Below are 19764 nucleotides of genomic sequence, written 5' to 3' on the forward strand. Positions count from 1 at the left end.
TGGATAACATTGGGACCATTTAACCACTGGAGAAGTGCAGGCTTAGAGAGGTAAGGAGATCTGCCCAAGACCACACATGTAATGGGGGAGAGCTAAGGTTGTTAAGGAAGATTTACTTCATTCTGCTGATAGTTCTTGGAGGAATTTAAGGTCAGAAGGTTATTACCTAAATGGCTTCCATAGACCTGAGCAGTTGTAGATGGAAACCACACAAGAGGAATAACTAAGACTTCTGGAGCTGTGTGGTCTGTGGGAAGTAGTCCACATGATGAGAGTATTTCATACCATAATTCATGGAGCAGGATAATATGGATAAGGTACCCTATATTTAGTTTGAGGTTCACATGAGAAGAAATTGCTTATTTTATGGCCAAGGAGTCATAGGCTAGAGTCAGGCATAAGGTCATACCCTTGCTATACAATGACCAGTAAATTGCAGAGACATTTGAATTCAGGCCTTTTGGATCCAAGTCCAATCCTCTTTCTATGTGGCAAACCATGAGAATAAGGCCTTCACTCTTCCTGGCCCATCAAAGGTCTCCTACCTGCCATCTTGCCTGCTGATTGTATACCCAAAGAGCGGGTTATTGACGAAACTGATGTTCACACCAACAAGTGGGGTCCCATCTGATGTCATTACTTGACCACGGATGACACATGCATGCCTGTGGGAAAAGAAGAGAGAATGACTTGAGGTACCTTCCATGGTCAGAGTCCTGGCTGGCAGGGAACTTCCAGAGGTCAGAAGACAGACGAATAATCACTCAGATGCATCTTATACCCAGGGGCTCATGGTAGTCACTCCAGATAAACAATAACCTCTTAAAAATATCACCTCAATTTAAGGTATCAAAGTATCCTTGAGAGAACAGCTCTTCAAATAAAACATAAGAATATCATAATATTCCTAAGAATATCATATTACGCTGTAAGTAGAGAAAGCTGATTCCAGAGGGCAATACAGTGTAGTTATACATATGGATTTGGAGTGAGGGGTTCCAGGTTCCAATGCCAGCTCTGCTGCTTCCTAGCTTTCTGAATTGTGCAGGTATGTGACAATTCTTTGAGCCTGTTTTTTTCATCCTTGTAAGCTCCATAAGAAGCAATGGCTATTACTGTCATTAGCTGTCTCATTGGAACTGAATGTACAAGAAAGTGAACAGGATAGAGGGTACTTGCTTTCATCTGGCATTAGTGAGAGAAGGGTAGATGTAGCATTCCGATGGGATGGATTCTGGAACCTGTCATCTCTCCCAGCAATCCACCCTGCCCCATTCTTCCTCTGTATTCTAGTCAGAAAACTGCATGCTTTAACTGAACATCATGCCAGGCAAATGTTGCTTTGTGCCCCTGTGTCACTATAATGCTCTTCTGTCTGCCTAAAATGTCATTTCTGTAGCCCCTTCCCAACATTCTCATTCCTAAAGACCCACTTCAAGTGATACTTCTTCCCTGAAATCGTTCTTGATGTCCCTAATCAGAACCAGATCCTCTGACCCTCAAAACCTGATACAAACACCTTTAGACCATATACTTTTTTTTTTTGTCTCCAACAGAACCTGAGCTCTTTGAGGGCAGAGTCAAGTTCTCTTCCTTTCTTTCTCTCTACAGTGCCTGTACTATACCTAACAAGTACTAGGTCACAGTTGGAAAAAAAAAGTGTGGGGGGGGATTGAGCAAATAAGTGGGAAATAGAACCTTTATACAGATGACTTTTATAAATATCCCAATGTGGAAAACAAAGGAAGAGAAGATCTTCTCTACATGAAGCAGAGGCAAAGGCCTCTTCCTTTGGGTTGGTTCTGAAGATCACTCTGGGAGTCTTAGTGTTTGGAGAAGGGAGCTATAAAATCATGGGGCTAGTGGAACCTCTTACTTTATAGAAGAGGAAATGAAGAGGTTACGTTATTTGGTCAAAGCCATGTAGGAAGTGGTATCGTATGTTATTTGGTCAAAGCCATGTAGGAAGTGGTATCGTAGCTTGGCATGACTTGGGGCCTTATAACTCTGGGTCCAGTGCTAGACCAACCTATTTTCCATGGGCAATTGGTGGGAATGAATGTGCTGGTTTCTGTCAGCATCCTAAGGATCAGGACACTAGAGACCAGCCCTCGATGACAAGACAAGTCTGAGGAAAAGATGCTCATATTACTGTGCTCAAAAAAAGAGAGAAGGCTTTTTTTCTGGCCAAGGGAAGAACCACTGATGAGGCCCATGGGCATTCACGAAGAAAGATCTCAAACTTTGTCCTTGCCTTATTAGGTACCCACATCCCTACCTTCCTAGAGTGATGAACTTTTCTCTGTTTGATGAGAAAAGCAATTAACACCAGGCTTGTAAGCAGCTGGTCTCACTAGTGTCAGCTTGTCCTTTCTGAAGGCAAGAACAACTACCCACAATGCATCAGGCACCCCACCCCCACCCCACTTCTCTCCCCACAATCTGGTTAAAGCTAATTCAGTCAATGGTTTCCTTCCGAGGCCCTTGGTCTAAATGCAATTACATGACAAACAAGTTAAGCAGGCGAAACTCAGCAAAGACTTTTAGTCCTGCTCTGAAGGTCTCCCAATATATTTATGTAAAATTATCTCTCTACTAATGGGAAAGATTTATTCCATCAATTGTATTCAGCTGGTACTGAGAGAGGCTTTCTTTAATGGAGGACAATTGAATTTCTTATTGCAGGAACTTTGTCCTTCCAGAGAATTACTAACAGATCTTATCCCCTGATGTTGGCTACTAGCCAACCTTCTCCTGACATACGTATATTCAGATTCTGCCTAGACAATAATCAGCCCTCTGGGGATGGTTTCCTTTTGGGAGCTACCCTGGCTGCTGCCCCTTATGTACATGCAGGCCAGCATCTTCTGATTTATCTCTCTTTGGGGATTTTCCAATAATTGGAAATCATTAAATCAGCACCATTTTGCTATCATGTAGCTTCAAATTCTGCAAGCCAGAGTAGATGAAATTTTAGCTTAGGCTCCTGTGAATTGCTTTTGGATTCTGGAGAAAATTAAGTCAACTCTATGTACCCCTGTAGACCACAGAGGCATTATGTCAAAACAGACATTTGGCTCAGGAATCAAGTCCTAGAGAAAAACATTTCCATCCCCCTCTATTTGACCATGATTTTCAGTTGTCAAGAAACCCAAGTTTAACAGAAAGCCTTTCCTGGGACAAAGAAGCTGGAGGTGGGGAAGGTAGTTCTGTAGAGGCCTCTGAAATGTGTCTTGTACCATTTGCTTTTGTCTAGGGAGGTTTGAAGAGATGTGGAGTTTTCCTATGCTTCATGCATTTATTTATTTGATGCTACCAGTGGTATACTGGTAAGTCTGTTTAACAGTAGACTTGGGAGGAAAAAAAAAAGAAAGGAAGGAAGGAAGGAAGGAAGACAGACAAAAAAGGAAGGAAGGAAGGAAAAAATACAGAAAGGAAGAAAGAAAAACAGTGTGACTTGCAGCATTTGCCCATTGCTGTGGTGTAAATACTCCCATCATGGCTGATTTCAGGCTACCAACAGATGCCACTGAATACAGAGCTGGAGGGAGATGCACAGAAGGCCACTATACAGTATTCCCACCATAGAGATACAAATAAATAGTCCCAAATAACCTCAAAAGCAAAGATAATTATAAAATACATTGAAATATTTAGGAAGTGGCAAAATTTGAGTATTTATAAGCTTTTAGTGTGATTTAATTTTATATGATTTAATTATTAATAGTGACTGGTATAGCAGCCAGTCTAAAGACTTCCTAAGCACTTACTAATCAGTTCTTGTGAGCTGGTAAGAGCTGGCACACTACCAGAGCATTGACCCCACACTTAGGATTAGGTATTTGCTTAGTGTTGAGGATGTGGCTAAGATATAGCTGCTGTTTTATATGTGAGTGTCCATAATAGAAGATCACCTTGTTGAGAAACCACTGAGGTGAGGAGCTAATCGATGTCTCCAAGTCACCTTCCCAGATAGCTCACATGATCCTCTTACCTCTAGTCCCACATTTGACCTGTTTTATTATCTTTTGGCCACTGTCTTGGCATAACAGTTTGGGGTGCTATTTTCTACTCACCCTTAGAGTCTCTTCTATATCGTTATTACCTCAGTAGGTTGTTATCAAATCTTCCTGGCACAACTAATCACCCTCTCTTCTGGACTTCTCTATACTTATTAAGTATTTCTCCATTCTGTGAGCATCTAGGATTATATCATTCACCTTCACAAAGTTGTCTCATGTGCTTACATGTGAAGTAGATGAGGACTGGGACCTCATTTCCAGTGCCTAGGGTAAGCATGGGATATTGTTTCCTTTTCACTGATAATGATCAAGAAACTGAAACTCAGAAATCTTGCTCAAGGTCACCCAGAGCGAAACTCAATTGTCTGAGCTGCCACTCAAAACTTGGACTTCTTACATCCAAGTCCTTACTGTTAGTACTGTGTCTAGATCTGCAGTTGTTAAAATTCACTTAAAAAACAGAAAACAAAACAAAAAAAGCAGGCACCTATCATGAGATGAGTCAGGTGCCATGTTAGGTGCTAGAGTTATAGAAGTGCATGAATCACAGTCCCCAGTTACTGGTAAAAAGCTCACAAAAGCTTATTTGAAATGCCCTAGTGTAGTTGTCTCCAGCGTCAGGGAGTCAACACATGGGTTTGGCATATGTCAGGCAGCTGGGATACAAAACAAGCAATTAGGCTAGGTGAACTCTGCCAGGAGGGAGTGTTCATGCCAGGCCAGGGGGGTGTCAAACAACCTGGCATTAGTCCAGCTATGCTCAGAGCCTGACTGAGGTACCCTTGCTGATGGCAAGGAGGGAGAAGATACGCTTGACTGCTTCCTGAGGACAGTAGCCAGGTTTTGTTGGAGATAAGGCCATCACAAAATGGAATCAAGCAAATAAAAAGCCAACTGCCACTGTCACTCAGGAAGAAGACACAGAAGAACACTTCCAAGTTCTGGTCTTGGTATGACCTTGGAGAGTCATCAGAACTCTCTGAATGCCCATTCTCTCATCTGTCAAGAGCACTGAAGTTTTCCCCAACCTGGTATAAAACAAAATCCAATGCCTTCTGGGCTTGGATTTAGAATTAAGAATTTATGATCATTTTAATCTGGTGCTACCTGATCCAGCTCAAGTAGCTCTACTACAAGTAGCTTCAGAATTTTGGTAGAGTTCAATACAATGCTTATAACTCTTTCTGAATTGTTCTCTGTATCTGGATCTTTCTACTTGTTCACTTGAAGACTGCCTGCCCAGCCCTCAGGACCCAGCTGGAGCATTCGTTAAACAGCACACACTTCTGCCCCTTTCTAGGCTACCTTTGCACAAACTGAGTGCTCTCATATAATCAGGACAATCTTTTCTCCCCAGAAGACCCTTGAAGATGGGACCAACCACATCTCCCTCACTGCGCTATTCCTGGCATTGGGCATGATGCTCATTTCTCAGTGGCAAAGGAAAACCTCTGTATCAGGTGTTAGCCTTAGAGGTTTAAATGTGGGATATAGTGTAAGCTCTTAATAGATTATTTACTGAATAAAGAAAGATGTGATGTGTTTCTGTTACTTAAGGTGAAGGTGATGTCAGAGGACTTGAGCTACTTGACCTTGTCAGGGATAGGGTTAAGGGTGTAAGGGCTGGGTCTTTCTGTGTGGTCAGCCCAAACTGCCTCCCAGGGCTAGGAACCCCACCCGGAAGGCTCACTTGGCTTCAGCTAGCATGTTTTATATGACAAACTTTCAAAAAAGGTCAGAAGTCAAGTTAAATTCATGATTCAAGGTATATATTGAATTCTTGTATATATTGTACAATAAGATAAAGAAGAATAAGAGGAGAAAAATTGCAGATTTCATTTTTTGTTGTTGTCATTAAATGAAGGCAGCTAATTAAGCCAAGTCTCATTATCCCCAATGTGGGGGCACCTACAGAAAATTAAATTGAGCAGTGAATATATCATTTATAGTAACTTTTGAAATAAATTTTGTTTTTAGAGCTCTATTCTTTCGATAAAAGTAACAGGTGTAGGACTTATAAATTCTAGATTTCCAACCTATTTTTTTGGGGTGTATGTGTGGGGGGTGTACCAGGGATTGAATTCAGGAGCACTCGACCACTGAGCCATATTTTGTATTTTTTTTAGAGACAGGGTCTTACTGAGTTGCTTAGTGCCTCGCCATTGCTGAGGCTGGCTTTGAACTTGTGATCCTTCTGTCTCAGCTTCCCTAGCAGCTGGGATTACAGGTCTGCATCACCATGTCAGGCCCCAACCTATTTTTTTTAATTTGATTTATTTTTTTTAAATAAATGATGGCAGAATGCATTACAATTCTTATTACACATATAGAGCACAATTTTTCATATCTTTATATATAAAGTATGCTCACGCCAATTCATGTCTTTATACATGTACTTTTTTTGCATGTAATGCTCCTATCTCATTGAAATATCTGTAGAATTAAAAACTTGGAACTTAATGAGTTAAGCTGGTATTCAGGAGACTAGAAAAATTACTTGAAGTTGAGGTGGCAAATAATAATGGTGATCTTCCTCTGCTTGAAAACATTTGCTACTCCATGCTGTTATTGGTTATGTAAATCACTCCTTTGCATGATATACTTTAAATGGATTTATATGCCTGACTTGTACAAACCCTTAAAATGTTTTCTGTAAACTCCTGCTGATTAAATGGGATTCTTCAAGCTTCCACCACAATTTATCCAAAGTCTTGTAGATTGTTACTTTAGTCCAGATGGGAAGTCCCACTTGACAGCCTGTCAAATTACCAACACTGGGGTGGGGATGACTCCACTCTCCACTCTGCAGCTTCTAAGAGATCTTCTGACTGGCCTCACAGTTCTCCATGTAATGCTCCAACTCAGTTTCCTGTCCAGCAGCACCTATTTCTGTTTTGTTTTCACTGTATTCTTAGCAGAGGATCCATAAATATTTGTTAAATAACAACAAAAATAATTAGATCCAGTTCCTAGCTTTGAAAAATTCAATATCCTAGAATATACTTTGATTGCCAAGAAATCCTTTCATACTGAACCTGAAGCTAGTAAGAATAAAAATGGTACTAACAAGTCCTTCCAATATGATGGTAACCAAGACACCCCACAGTTAGGACAGGGGATCAGACTCTGCCCACATGCCCAACTCTTGATTTTCCACTGGAATTGGCTCAGGTTAGACTCCACCAGAAGTTTCCAGGTGACTTGTTGGATACATGGAATACACATTAGAGGGATGCTTACAAAAAAGCTTAGCCCCTCAGACCATTGTGTGTATGTTTCAGAAGAGGAAAGAGGAAATCCACAGATTCCTTCAGATTGATAGGAGGAGTACAACTTTTAAGCAGAGTGGTCTTCAGTGTGACTGAGTCCAGACTCCTCATTTACAATCGAGGAAGTGATCTCTGATCTCTGCAGGGGGTGGGGGTGGGGTGGGGTCAGTACTTCTTTTCATCACCTGTTGAAGCTGGAGCACCCCCAACTCTGCCTTGGAACCCTGACACCACCTAGGGTCATACGATGACAAGATAGCCTAGCAACTTCTAGTGTGCTTAGGGACCATAGGCTATGCCTCCTGGAGAGCCCAGAAGCCATTGCTCTGTGGCTTCCTAGCTTAATGTGGCTACTGAGATCCTGCAGGCATTGAGGGAATGTGAGTTTCCAGGCTGTAGCTCCAGCCACCCAAGCCTGGGGACAACAAGGTGCTGACTGCTGATGCTTTGAGTCTTCTCCCACAGAAAATCTTTAGGAATAATTTCTTTTGGGGGGCAAAGGTGTATATAAGAATTGAGTCCTTAGCTGTTCACAGCACATGTTTCAATGTTTCCAGAGAAGTGAGCCCCTGGTTGTGGCAAGCCTGCAGAGTTAGACCAGGGTGCACTCACATGGCCCCAACATGGTGGGAGGAAGAAGCAGAGGGCATGGGAGGCAAGCAGGGCGGAATCTCTGGCTTCTGCCACAATGCTACACAGAGGTCATATCTCTCCATGTCACAGAACCCCACTATGGGACTCACTCAGCTCACTCTTGATGCCTCTGGGAGGCCAGGGAGGCAGGGGAGTTGTAGGCCCTGACCCTACACCTTCCACTGAGGACATTATTAATGTGAAGCATAGCTCTCCAAATATTTTAACTTATTACTTAAAGTTCATCAGTGTCTGATGGAAATACACTGATTTACAAACACCAGAACTACAGTTTGAGAAATAAAAACTCTCATTTAGGACTCCAGGGTCTTCAGGACTCAGACTAGTTACTAACTTGCTGGGCCAAGGCTCTCTCTAGCCTTCACCTTTCTCTAGACTTTCTTCCATGCAGGACTGATGATCTCAGGGGCCCATTCCCATGGGGCTAGGACATTTGTGTCAATTACCTAACTATGCTTATGCTGCCACTGAAGATTCCCACTTCCTCTCAGTTCTCCTGGTGCCACTAAAACCTACATAAATATGAATGCTGTTGCTGATGCTAATACAAACACTATTGCTATTAGTAATAATGGCCGCTGAGACTTACTGAAAACTTACTGCCCTGATACCTAAATGTTTTTTATATCTCATTTAATCTTTACAACATCTCCTTGATGAATGGATTAGGATACTCATATGATAAAGGAGAAGATCAAGATACAGAGAGATTAAAAGATGTGTTCAAGGCCACACAGCTAGCAAATAGTGAGGCTGGGCTTGAAGCTTAGACTATTGACTCTGAGCTAATTCTCCTCAGCCTGAAGCCTGACTGTATATTATGTTGTACCGTTAGGACCACCTGGGGAATGTAGGGTGCAGTAGAACCACACTGTATAGATTGTGGAATGAGGATACTGAGCTGGGAGCATGCAGATGCAACAGAGAACAGACACTCAGCATGCGGGCTCTAGTGTCAGTGGAGCAAGGCTTCTCATGCTAGCTCTGCCACTTGCAAGCCATTCTGACCTTGGCCAGGTGATGGAACTTCTCTGTGCCTCAGTATTTATTGCTCTAAAACAAGGGTGAAAAATACCATCCCAGTGTCCTATGGCCTGGGGAAGACTTAAGACATATCACTACTTACGAAACTTACAAAGCATTTCAAAAATGCCAGACGCGTAGCACATTCATGGTCAATGTCAGGTGTTATTACTGAGTGGATGCTATGTACCAGCCATTGTATTTCTGGATACTGTATTTTATTTAATCTTCAGAACAACTCGGTAGGGTGGAAATTAGTCACTCTACATTATAGAGGAGGAAACTCAGCCTCCCTTGCCCATGGACTTGATCCAGGTCCTCTCTCTCTAAACCCCAGGTTGTTTCTGTGTCACCACAGCATGCTCTGCTAATGCTTCCTGTGATGGACAGGGGGAAATGCCTAAGTTACAAAACAAACAGGGATTGTAATTCGTTTTTGAAATCAATAAAGGTCTGATCAAGTGACAGAGGAGGAGTTGCGAGCTGCTCATCAGGATGATGTGGCAAGTCACTGCCTGAATCCTCAACTGAGTTCATCTGGCTGCTTTATCATCATGGACATTCATTTCAATGTGGGGAGGGATTTTTAAAAAACCAACATGAATAATATATAACGGCTGACATTTTGGAGGAAGCATGATCTCTACCTCCTTCCATCTTCCATCAGGTGATTTATCATTGCCTTTCTTTTCTCTTCTTCTTTTTCTTTTTTTTACACTGATGGGGCGGCCTGTCAGCTCAGCTTGTTCTGAAAATGCAGGAGTGTAATTCAATAATAAACTCACCTAGAGGCCAGCTGTCAGGAAGTTGGTGTTTATTTGAAGTCCATTAGATGATCTCTACTGCTTGGTCTCTCCCAGAGCTTTCAGAAGGCTAAGGCCTGGGGCAGGGGGGATGGGGGTTTGGGATGGGGAAGCAAATGCCCTTTGTAGCTGCTGTGCCACTGGCACTGGTGTATGGGTTGCCTCTGCAGTGGGCCAATAAAAAATGAGATCATAGATGTGATTATTTCTTCCTCCTTTTCATGATTTTTTTTTCCTCTTGCAAACTCTTGCTTTCAAAGTTCCCAGGAACTTTGTTCCTTTAAAAAGGCCATGAAAGAAGTTCTGAAGGCTTCCATGGCATCAAGGTTATTTAACTTCTGTTTAGAGTTGATTTCGAATCCTAAGATGAAATGCTAGCCCTGTTTGTGGACAGGTGAGGAGGATCAGATCTTTCTGAGTTCCTGCCTCTAAATGGCCCTAGCCTTCTATTCCCATATGTTCCTCTTTCTCCCATGTGTTCCCTTTGCTTACAATGACCATAAGCCCCCAAACCCCTAAGCCCATCTTGATCTCAAATGTTAGAACATATCTCCTGACTTTTCTTTTATAAAATAATATCACCATAATTATCCACCTGTTCCATTAAAATTCTCTCATTCTCTGATTATCCTGGAAAGTCATGTTGTTGCTCATGCTGGTTCCTTAATTTGTAATGAAATTGTAAATCCTGGTGTGGCTAAAATCCAGTAAGCAATGCAGTTTATCCCATAACACACACACACACACACACACACACACACACACACACCACTACCACCACCACCACCACCACCTCCACCAAAATATTCGATGAAATATATATTTTTACAGAATTGCATTTTCCATTCCATTTTCCATATTTTCCATTCATTCTACCCCATTCCATTTAAACTTACTTTAAAAAAAAAAAGTAGTTTCAACCCACTAAGTTGAATTCATGATGCACTAATGGGTTGTTGTGACCTGTATTTTAATAAATAATGTTTTAATGGCCAACCTTCTCACTGAAATCTTTGTCTCAGGTCCAAGCCATAGGCTGCCTGAAATCTTTATTCCTTCATTAATTTTCAACAACCAACATCTGCTATTGTCTGCCCTGGGCTGCCCTGTATTGTGTGCTGAGAAACAAAACCACATTGGAGGCAGCGCCCATGTGTGGGCTCAAGGAGAGGCATTTGCAGTTGGAGACATGGCTCCACTTTTGAGCTCTGAGCACTTTGTCCCTCCTTCTCTTCAGGCTCCCAGCAGGGTCTGACTGGCTCCTTGATCCACTCTATCATTCCTTGCGGCTCACTCTGCACCAACCCCTCCATTGGCACTGAACATCCAGTGACAAAAGAGGAACAGACCCATGAAGGGCCCCCAAAGAAATGGGGTGATACGCAGGTCTTATTTCTCCATTCCTGGGGCAAAGTTTTGGTGGTTCTGTCCCTCTCCAAGCCTACCTAGTCTCTCCTTCTCATAGGATCTGATCCCCTCTACAGGACACCATCTCTTCCTCCTTCCTTTCTCTGATGTTCCCTTCACCCCTTGAGTCTTTTCCCTTTGGGATTAATATCAGCTGAGTCTCCTCGATCCCTGTGCATACCCACCTGCTTGCCTGAGTGAGCTGGTATCCTTGAAGGAGCCCGGTGAGGCTTGCTGACATCTCATTTTTTTTCTTAGACCAATATGTCCTCAAACATTCTCTGAACCTATATTCAAATAACTTGGGGTGGTTCTTCTGTCATCCCTCTTCCTATGATCTGCTAACTTGTCCAGCATGGGCAATCTGTAGCTATTCACTAAGGTGATGTCTGCCCCATGACTAACAGAGTTGCTCTACCTTGAGGGTAGATCCCAAACCCCACAGTCTGTGTCTCTTACCTGTCTTTTTTGTTTGAAAAATCCATTTGGAGATCCTCTTTCTACTTTCTGACCTCAGGGGCCTCTCCCCTTAGTCTTTTTATCCCCCCTTCATTTATTTAGTTTTTTTTTTTAAAAATGTGGTGCTGGGGATCAAACCCAGTGCCTCACACATGCTAGGCTAGCGCTCTACCACTGAGCCACCATCTACTATCCTCTCTTCTTAGTGTTAATAGTAGGCACCTTTCATTGCATTCTGCCCATGACTGCAGGGGAGACAGGTGTTTCATCCGGCAAATGCCCAGGAACCCAGGCCAGGAGAGAAAAATAGTATTCAAGCTACTTCATCTGGTGACAGTGATACCCATGCCTGATATGTCCCTTTCTACCTTGGATCAGCTGAGGTCATTGCACCTCTGCCACTTTATATGGCAACAAGGAACAGCAGGGTCAGAATGTCAGAGCTGTTGTATTCATGATACCTGTCCTGAGTGTGTGCTCTGAGCCAGGCCTCATGCTGGGCTCTAGGGACACAGATGCACTAGAATGGGTCTCTGATGGAGGCTGTCCTCACTGAAAGTCTACCTGGCAGTACTTCTGCCTTGTTCTGAGTCAGCCTCTGGTCTCCTCCATGAAGGCCAGCTGGATCAGAGCACCCTGTGCTTGACTGGGGCCCTCACATCCCAAGAGATGCTACCCATCCCTCCCCAAGACCGTCCCTGTTCCCTCACCTCTGGCACCAGTGGAGGTACTGAACAGAAGCATGGAACTCCTGCCACCTCATGTAATTCCTGGTATCATGTGTCTCTTTGGAGAACCTCCTGCCCAGCCTCTGAGGACATCCTGGACTCTGAGAGCTGGCCCTCTAGCATCTACCACTGAAGGGTAGTCCAGCCAGTTCTAAAGCCTGGGCTTGAATTCCTTACCCTAGAGACTCCCTGAACCTGACCCATGGCTGGGAATCTACAGAGTGAAGGACTCCACCTCTAAGGCTCATCTTTCCTGACGGTCTCAGGAGTGCTTTTGGGTATCCAGTATCATCCTGCATCTTGGAGCCTGTTAAATGGAATCCCAGACATTATTGCACAGCATATGGGGTGTAGGAGGATATAGGGTTTTGTCCCTCAGATACAGGCCTTGTTATTGTCACACACAGGCACTGAGTCAGGTCTGCCTGTCCATCAGAAATTCCACTCTCAGGAGAAGTGCCTCCGGATTCCTCTCTAACAAGGGCCCTGCCGACAGCTGACTGGGAAGAATGTGGCCTTTTTTCCTTCCTCAAATAATGATTCAATGGTCTAAACCTGGCCCTTCTCTGGATGACTGTTGGACTCTCCTGAAGGGCAGGTTAGTATCAAGTCTTTCTTCCAATTAAGAAAGTGGAATTGGAAACTCATTTTAATATCACCATCATCAGTAGCAGCAGCAGTACCACCATCATCATCTTGTAATTAGCAAATATTTCTGTGTGGCAGGTACTAGGTTGAGCCTTTATGTAATTTTTCTCCCATTTAATGCTCATGGCAACACTGTGATATAGAATTTTTCACTCCAATCTTACAGTTGAAGAGACCAGAGCTCTGGGAAGTTAAGGAATTTTCCTAAGGTCACACAGAAGATGGAAATCCTTTCGAACCAGATTTGTCTGATTCCAAGCTTGTGCTATATTCACTGTGACATGCTGCCACTATTAAAACCACTGTGAAATACTCAGTCCTGGTTTAGGTGCTTTATTTTAGTTAATAAAGATGCACTAGAATGGGTCTCTGATGTAAATTTTATGTAAGTAGTTACTATTATTGCAACTCATAGCTAGAGGCCACTGTACAAGAGTTATATCATTTCCTCAAGGTCACACAGCTAGGGGAGGTAAATCCAGGGCTGAAATGCTGGGCTGTTCCTGTTAGACCCCACTCCCCTACCTCAGAGGAAAAACATCAATGATTTGAACTTGCTAACCGACTTGACTTTACCCCAACTGTGCTTCTGTACTTCTGGCACGGATCAAGGACACCGAATAGATGGCCTAACAAGAAGGGCATCTGGTGCTTCATGTTTATAGGTTATTAGTCACCTCGGTTGGTTTTACATAGAGTCTGTTTGAGGATCCTAAGTGACAGACAGCTGTCTCTCCTGAATCTACATCCTCTGGTGAGAAGCAGAGACATAATGATTTAGACAAATGTTAGGTAAAAGGAATTTTTACAGTAACATTCTGGAAGCTTCTATTATCTATTCATTTGTAGAGCAAATACCATATTCTGGGCCTTGCCTGAAGTATTACAGGTTTGGAGAGATGAATGGTCCCTGCTTTCAGAGTGTCTGTAATTTAACTGAAGGTGACAGCTACATAAACAATGATCTGGAGCTGACTTCTGCTTTTGCTACTCATCTGCAGTGTGATTTTCTGGCCAAGATAAATGAATAGTTTCTCTTCACTCTTTCTGCCCCTGGATCCACCACTTGATTGGCCCTGTGAATGTGAAAGGTCACCCCCTCCTCAGGTCCTCCATATGCGTGGGCCAGGTGGAAGGGTGTGCACTGTAATGCACCTTTAAAGGTGTGACATGTGTGTTGCCCCCCCCTTGCTAGGCTCAAAGGACTCTCCTGCTCACTTTTCCCAAATGCCATGCTCCTTGCAAGGACGAGTTGGGGTAGTGGAAAGGGGTAGGCTCTTGGGGCTGACAGACCTACTAGCCTGCATCCTGGCTCCATCATGTACAGGAGTGAGGCCTTCTCCTTGGTGTCTCCAGTTACCTGGGAAGATAGGAGCCACCTCACAGGGGGCTCTCATGGCTCCTTCTTCAGTCTCTGCCACCCCAGCTCTTACACGTGCTCCTGGAGCAAGCATTCATTCATGTGCTCTTACATTCAACCACTGCCTGTTGTTGATGGTTTCCCAAAGCAAGAACTTTAGGTCCTAACCTCTGCAAGAGCTCCAGAATTATTTAAAATGACAGATATTTCTTCTTGTGTCCTACTGTCCCTCTTTGTCCTTCCCCTGCTTAAAGTGGAGGTTGTCACTCACTCCCACCCTGCTCCTGCTCTCAGGTCCTTGTCCTGGTGGAGAGATCATCATCTATCTAGGCCTCCAGGAGGAGGCCCCTCTCTTCAGCACCCTTCACACCCAAGCAGTGACCAAGCTCTGCTGATGTCCCCGTTCCCACCCTTGTCAATTTCCATTGTCTCCCAAGAACAGCAACCCCCTGGCACAGAAATCATGAACATAGAAGCACACAGTCTAATTGCTAAATTAACTGTGCTGACTTGCAGAGAAAGCTCTGCATCTATGAGGCTTCCCTACATTGGAAGACTTTCAAAAGAATTTATTATAAATTTCCCCTCTTGGATACTTCATCCTGGTTCACTGTCCTGACCTGGGGAGCAGAGGATGTTTTTTGCTGCTCCTGTTTACTGTCATGCCTCAGGGTCTTAGCATGAGCTCTTTCTTCTCCCTGGAACCCCCTCCCTCCCTTTCCTTGTTAACTATATCACAACTTTAAGACTTGGATCTTAAGTCTTGGTCTTCCACCTACCTCAACGTACCTCCTCCTCTCTGCACCAGAGTAACCTAGGCACATATTTTTGGCCAAGTATACTGTAACTGTTCCCCCATATTTTTAATCCCTCAGTGGACTGTGAGTGACCAATAGGCAGAGACTGTTCTACTCATCTCTGTGATCCCAGCATGCAACCTGGCACAGAATAGATCTCAGTAAGAAACTGTCCAACAGATGACACAACCGGAAAATGGAAAGAACACGTGGGCATGTGGCCCTGGGGCAGAGCAGATGCACCCCTCCCTCAGCCTAACAAAGTTTTCTGGAAGCTAGCTCGGAGGGTGAGCAGTGTCAAAACCCTTCAGCTCATCTGGAGACCACAGGATCAGGAAGAGCTGACTGCAAAGTGGGTATTGATCCAAGCTTCCCTTTGGACCTTTGATTTTTCACTCTTTCCATCTATCACCCAGCAGGAGCAACACAACTTTCCTCATAAAAATTCTGAATGCCTTGGATAGCAGTTTTATTAATGTGGATACTGAGGTTGCTGTTCTGCCTCCTCTGACATTCCATCAGGAACCTTTGAGGCCCACCCTTCTGGCTTCCTCCCACCCAAAAGTAGCCCTGGAGGTGATTTGGTTCTCCCTCAGAGAGTTTCCACTGGAGCTGGGCCCATGGACTCACCCTCCATCAAAGGAGTTCTCCCCGGGGATGACGTGTGTACTGTCCCTGCCCACGAGGAACTTGATGCGGTCATAGAAGGAGTGTAGGTTCTGCTGGGACACAGGGGCCTGTGTCTCCTGGATGATGTCCAGAGGGTCGGGGGAGCCCAGGCACAGCGGGTTGACATGACAGAGGGGCTGGAGGCAGCAGTCAGGGTCCATGCAGTCCACCAAGCCATCTGCAGGGTGACAGAGCATGTGGTTTATAGTGCTGTGTTCAGTTAGCCCTGTTTGCCTACAATGCCTGCATCCATTTCTTCCCTATGTTCTACTCACTAACTTTAAGTGCTGATATAAGCCAAAGCCTTTACTGGCACTAAGGAGATCCAGGTACTTCAAGTCTGGCCCCACCAATCTAATAGGAGAAACAGACAGGTAAGTGTACTGTCTTTTCTTTTTTTCTTCTTCTAAAGAGACAGCAGGAACAGTATTATGAAGGTCCAGAGGTGAGAAAATACATGAACACCTGAGTTGCCCAAGACACGGCCCCCGGGTTGCAGGAGCAGACTGGGCTGGGCCTGGTAGGCCAGGTTAGGGAGTGTGCACTTCATCCTCAGGACAACGGGGGACACCTAATGGGTTAAAATGGGAGGTTAAAGCGGGATGTGCACTGTTGAAGCAGAAGGGAAGTTGGAGTTCAAGGAGGAGGAGCGGCACTGAGGCTGCATAGGTGAAAAATGACAGCCTAGGCCAGCGCAGTGACAGGGGTAGCTGGAGAAGTGGATGGGTTTGAGGAGAAACTCCAGGACCTGGGGACTGCCTGGCTCTGGGTGAGGACGCGGCAGTGATGATGAAGGTGTGTGGCATCTCTCCCAGATGCCAGGTGACCACATGGCCTGAGGCCTAGTCCTCTGCCTGTGGAGGCCCAACTCCCCCTCCTGTGAGTTGCCATTTGCAGGGATTCTCTTTACCGTAGGATGGCTTCTTCGGGACTGCATTATAGCAGTACCATCTTCCCAAAGTGCAAAGGAAGAAATTCTACCGGATCACAGATTTTTGACCTCATTACCCCAAAGTACTTTTACAGACACCCAATAGAATGGCTTTAAATGAGACATGATCCCAGAGAACAGTGCTCACAGTAGGGGACAGCAAGAGTCCAGGGTGATGGTCTGGGTTTTGCAGGCAGAGTGTGATGATGTGTATTCCTGCCTGGGTTCAAATTCTGGCTTTACTGCTTATTAGCTGTTTGACTTGGGATAACCGTTCCCACCACTCTGGTCACAGATCTCTTCTGGTCATCTGTTCCACCCTTAGCACTTAGTAGGCATACTTAAAAAACATGACTGTTAAATAAATAAATGAAAACTGAATGAATTCATTCACAAAGGAAGAATGGGCTGAGAATAAATGCTAGTCTATAAAAGCCAGAAAACCATATCTTTAGTCAATTCCATTAAGCAACGTGAAAGGATCATGAGACACTGAGACTGAGGTTCAAGTCCTACTGTTGTCCCTAAGACTGATCCTGGACAAGTTCCTGTACTTAATCTTCCTGAACCCCTGTCTCCTCATTAATAATGTGGAAGTATTGCTCAGATATCCACCTCCCTTCTGTCTCCATGGAGTTCATTGTATAAAGGCTACTGCATATACCTTGACTAGACTGAGGCCCCGTCCTCCTCACCAGCTGTGTGGCTGCAGGCAAACTACTTAGCTGTCCTGAAGCCCAGTTTTTTTTTTCTTTTTTTCATTAAATAAATTAGGGACAAAAATTCCTTGCCTTTCTCTCCCATTTCTGCATGGTGTCTTAGAGCTTGTCACCTCTTTCATGGCAGCACAGTAAAAGAGCACATGGATTCCAGAACCAGATGGTCTGGGATTCTAAAATCTGGGTTCTAAAACTTACCATTGTGTGTCCTTGGGCAAGTCACTTAAACCCTCTGGTCTTGGTTTCTTATATCTCTTAGTGGGGGTAATAGGAGTAAATGTCATATAGGTATTTGTTACTTATTTAAATGTGTAGTACTAGTCCACAAATAGTACCTGATACATAGTAGGTGCTTCATAAAGGTATCTTCCCTTCCTGATCCTGAACCTAGAACATGGCTCATCAGATGAAAGGCCATCCCTTCAGTCTCACAGGGCAGATTTAGTCTGAGACATGGGGGAAGGTCTCCCTTGCCCCAGCACTGTTCTGGGCCTTAACTTGTTGCTTCTGTCCCCACCCCAGATGCAACTGCCTGGCAAAGCACTGTCCTCTCCTGTAGTCGGCAGACTCCATCACACATTCTTGGGCTGCCCCTGTCAGGCATTGCTTAAACACATAATTATAGCCCAAGCAGAGGGTTATTTGCATTCTGCTATTGATGTTAGCATGACAGATTCAGCTGCTGCATCCATAACTCTGCAGAAATGCTCCATTATTCAATCCCAGCGAGCAGGGATGTTGACCATTAAATCAGCCAGCACAATTGAAGGGCCGTGAAAAGTCATGGCTAATTTGAAATTTTATTAGCTCTTGCCTGCTCTTGTTTACCACCAAGGCAGTCCCTGGAAACCAGTCTTTTACCTCTTTATAAACACTGCTTTGTGGCACTTGGGCAGAGCCACCTTCTGCTGAGGAGGAACGTCTGCTCTTGAGCCCTGGGAAAGGTTGGCCAGGAGTGTGGTGGTGTTTACTAATATCAATGTTAAATTGATGATAAAGATAAATCACTGCATGCATCAAGTGCCACACATTGTTCTTGCTAATATTTTATAAGGAATTTGTCATTGAATTCTCCCATCCTATAAGGTAGCCACGGTTGTCACCCTCATTTTAGAGAAAAGAAACCAGAGGCTCAAAGTGGTAAAGTAACTTGGAGAAGATCATACAGATAGTTGGTGAAGGAGCTGACTCAGGATTTGAACTCAGTTCTTTCTGAGGTGTGGCATTTTCTTTGAGTCCCCCAGAGAGACTTAGATGTTAGGAGAACATGATTTTATGAATGTTACTGAAACACTATTCTTCAGCATCCTGGGGAAATTCCATTCCAGAATGACTCTCCCCAGAACTATAATTTGACTATTCTCTCTGTCTTCTTCCCCAGACAATGAGCTCCCAGAGGTCCATTGCTGTGTGGTTCAGTTCAATATCTCAGGGCCCAGAACTAAACCAGAACAAAGACTGTCCTCCACAAAGATCTGGAAAATGGATAGAGGACTTATCCAGTCCAGGGCTGCTTCTCTGATCTAGGATCAGAGTCACAGGGCACCAGAGCTTAAGGGATCCTTTCACTGTGTCTTCAGTGGTATAGCGCACTGTGCTTAAGAGAGCCCTCTCTCAGGCAAACTGCCGGGATTGGGTCCTGATTCCCATGGAAGCTGTGTGACCTTGTACAAGCTGCTTAACTTCTTTAAACGTCATGCGCTTATAAAGAGAGACAGAAAAAGATGGTTAATTCCTTAAACTTACAATCTGCCTCTGTAGTCAGGTGTGAAGCACAAAACTTCTCTTGGGTGTCTTGTGACAATGAGACAAAGATTTTCCAGGGAACTGTTAGGCTGGCAATCTGTCTCTGAGCATATGACCCAAATACAGGCATGCTCCATGCAGTGAGTGAAATGCCGAACCACGAGCCCTTTAATGAGGACTTTTTTGTGTGAGTTCTGGCAGTTCTGCTTTAAGCTCTTCAAATAGTCTTCTTTCCCTTTCTCTCTAGTCTTTTCTTCAGGAATATTGCTAAATGCTTAAAGGACTTTCAATCTTTCATGTCTCTCAATCTCTCTCTCAATTTCCATCTTTTTATTTGTGTCCCCTTCTGATTTATTTCCTCAGATCTGTATTCTACTTCACTTATCTTTCCTTTATTTGTGTCTGGTCTGCTGTTTAATTTGTCCTTTGGATCATTAATTTAAATTACCCATTCTTAAAAATTTCCAGATAGTCTCTTTGGAACTTTTCTTTTTTCTTTGGAACTTTTCAAAACCTGCCTGTTTCATTC

The 19764-nt window shown here is 44.0% G+C and overlaps 1 pseudogene; it reads right to left on the bottom strand.

Annotated features, from left to right (window-relative positions):
- LOC143637778 (teneurin-4-like) overlaps window positions 1-19764 on the bottom strand; it is a 373204-nt pseudogene that overhangs the window by 58031 nt on the left and 295409 nt on the right.

Source organism: Callospermophilus lateralis, unplaced genomic scaffold (assembly GCF_048772815.1).
Source record: "Callospermophilus lateralis isolate mCalLat2 unplaced genomic scaffold, mCalLat2.hap1 Scaffold_63, whole genome shotgun sequence".
NCBI classification, from domain to species: domain Eukaryota; kingdom Metazoa; phylum Chordata; class Mammalia; order Rodentia; family Sciuridae; genus Callospermophilus; species Callospermophilus lateralis.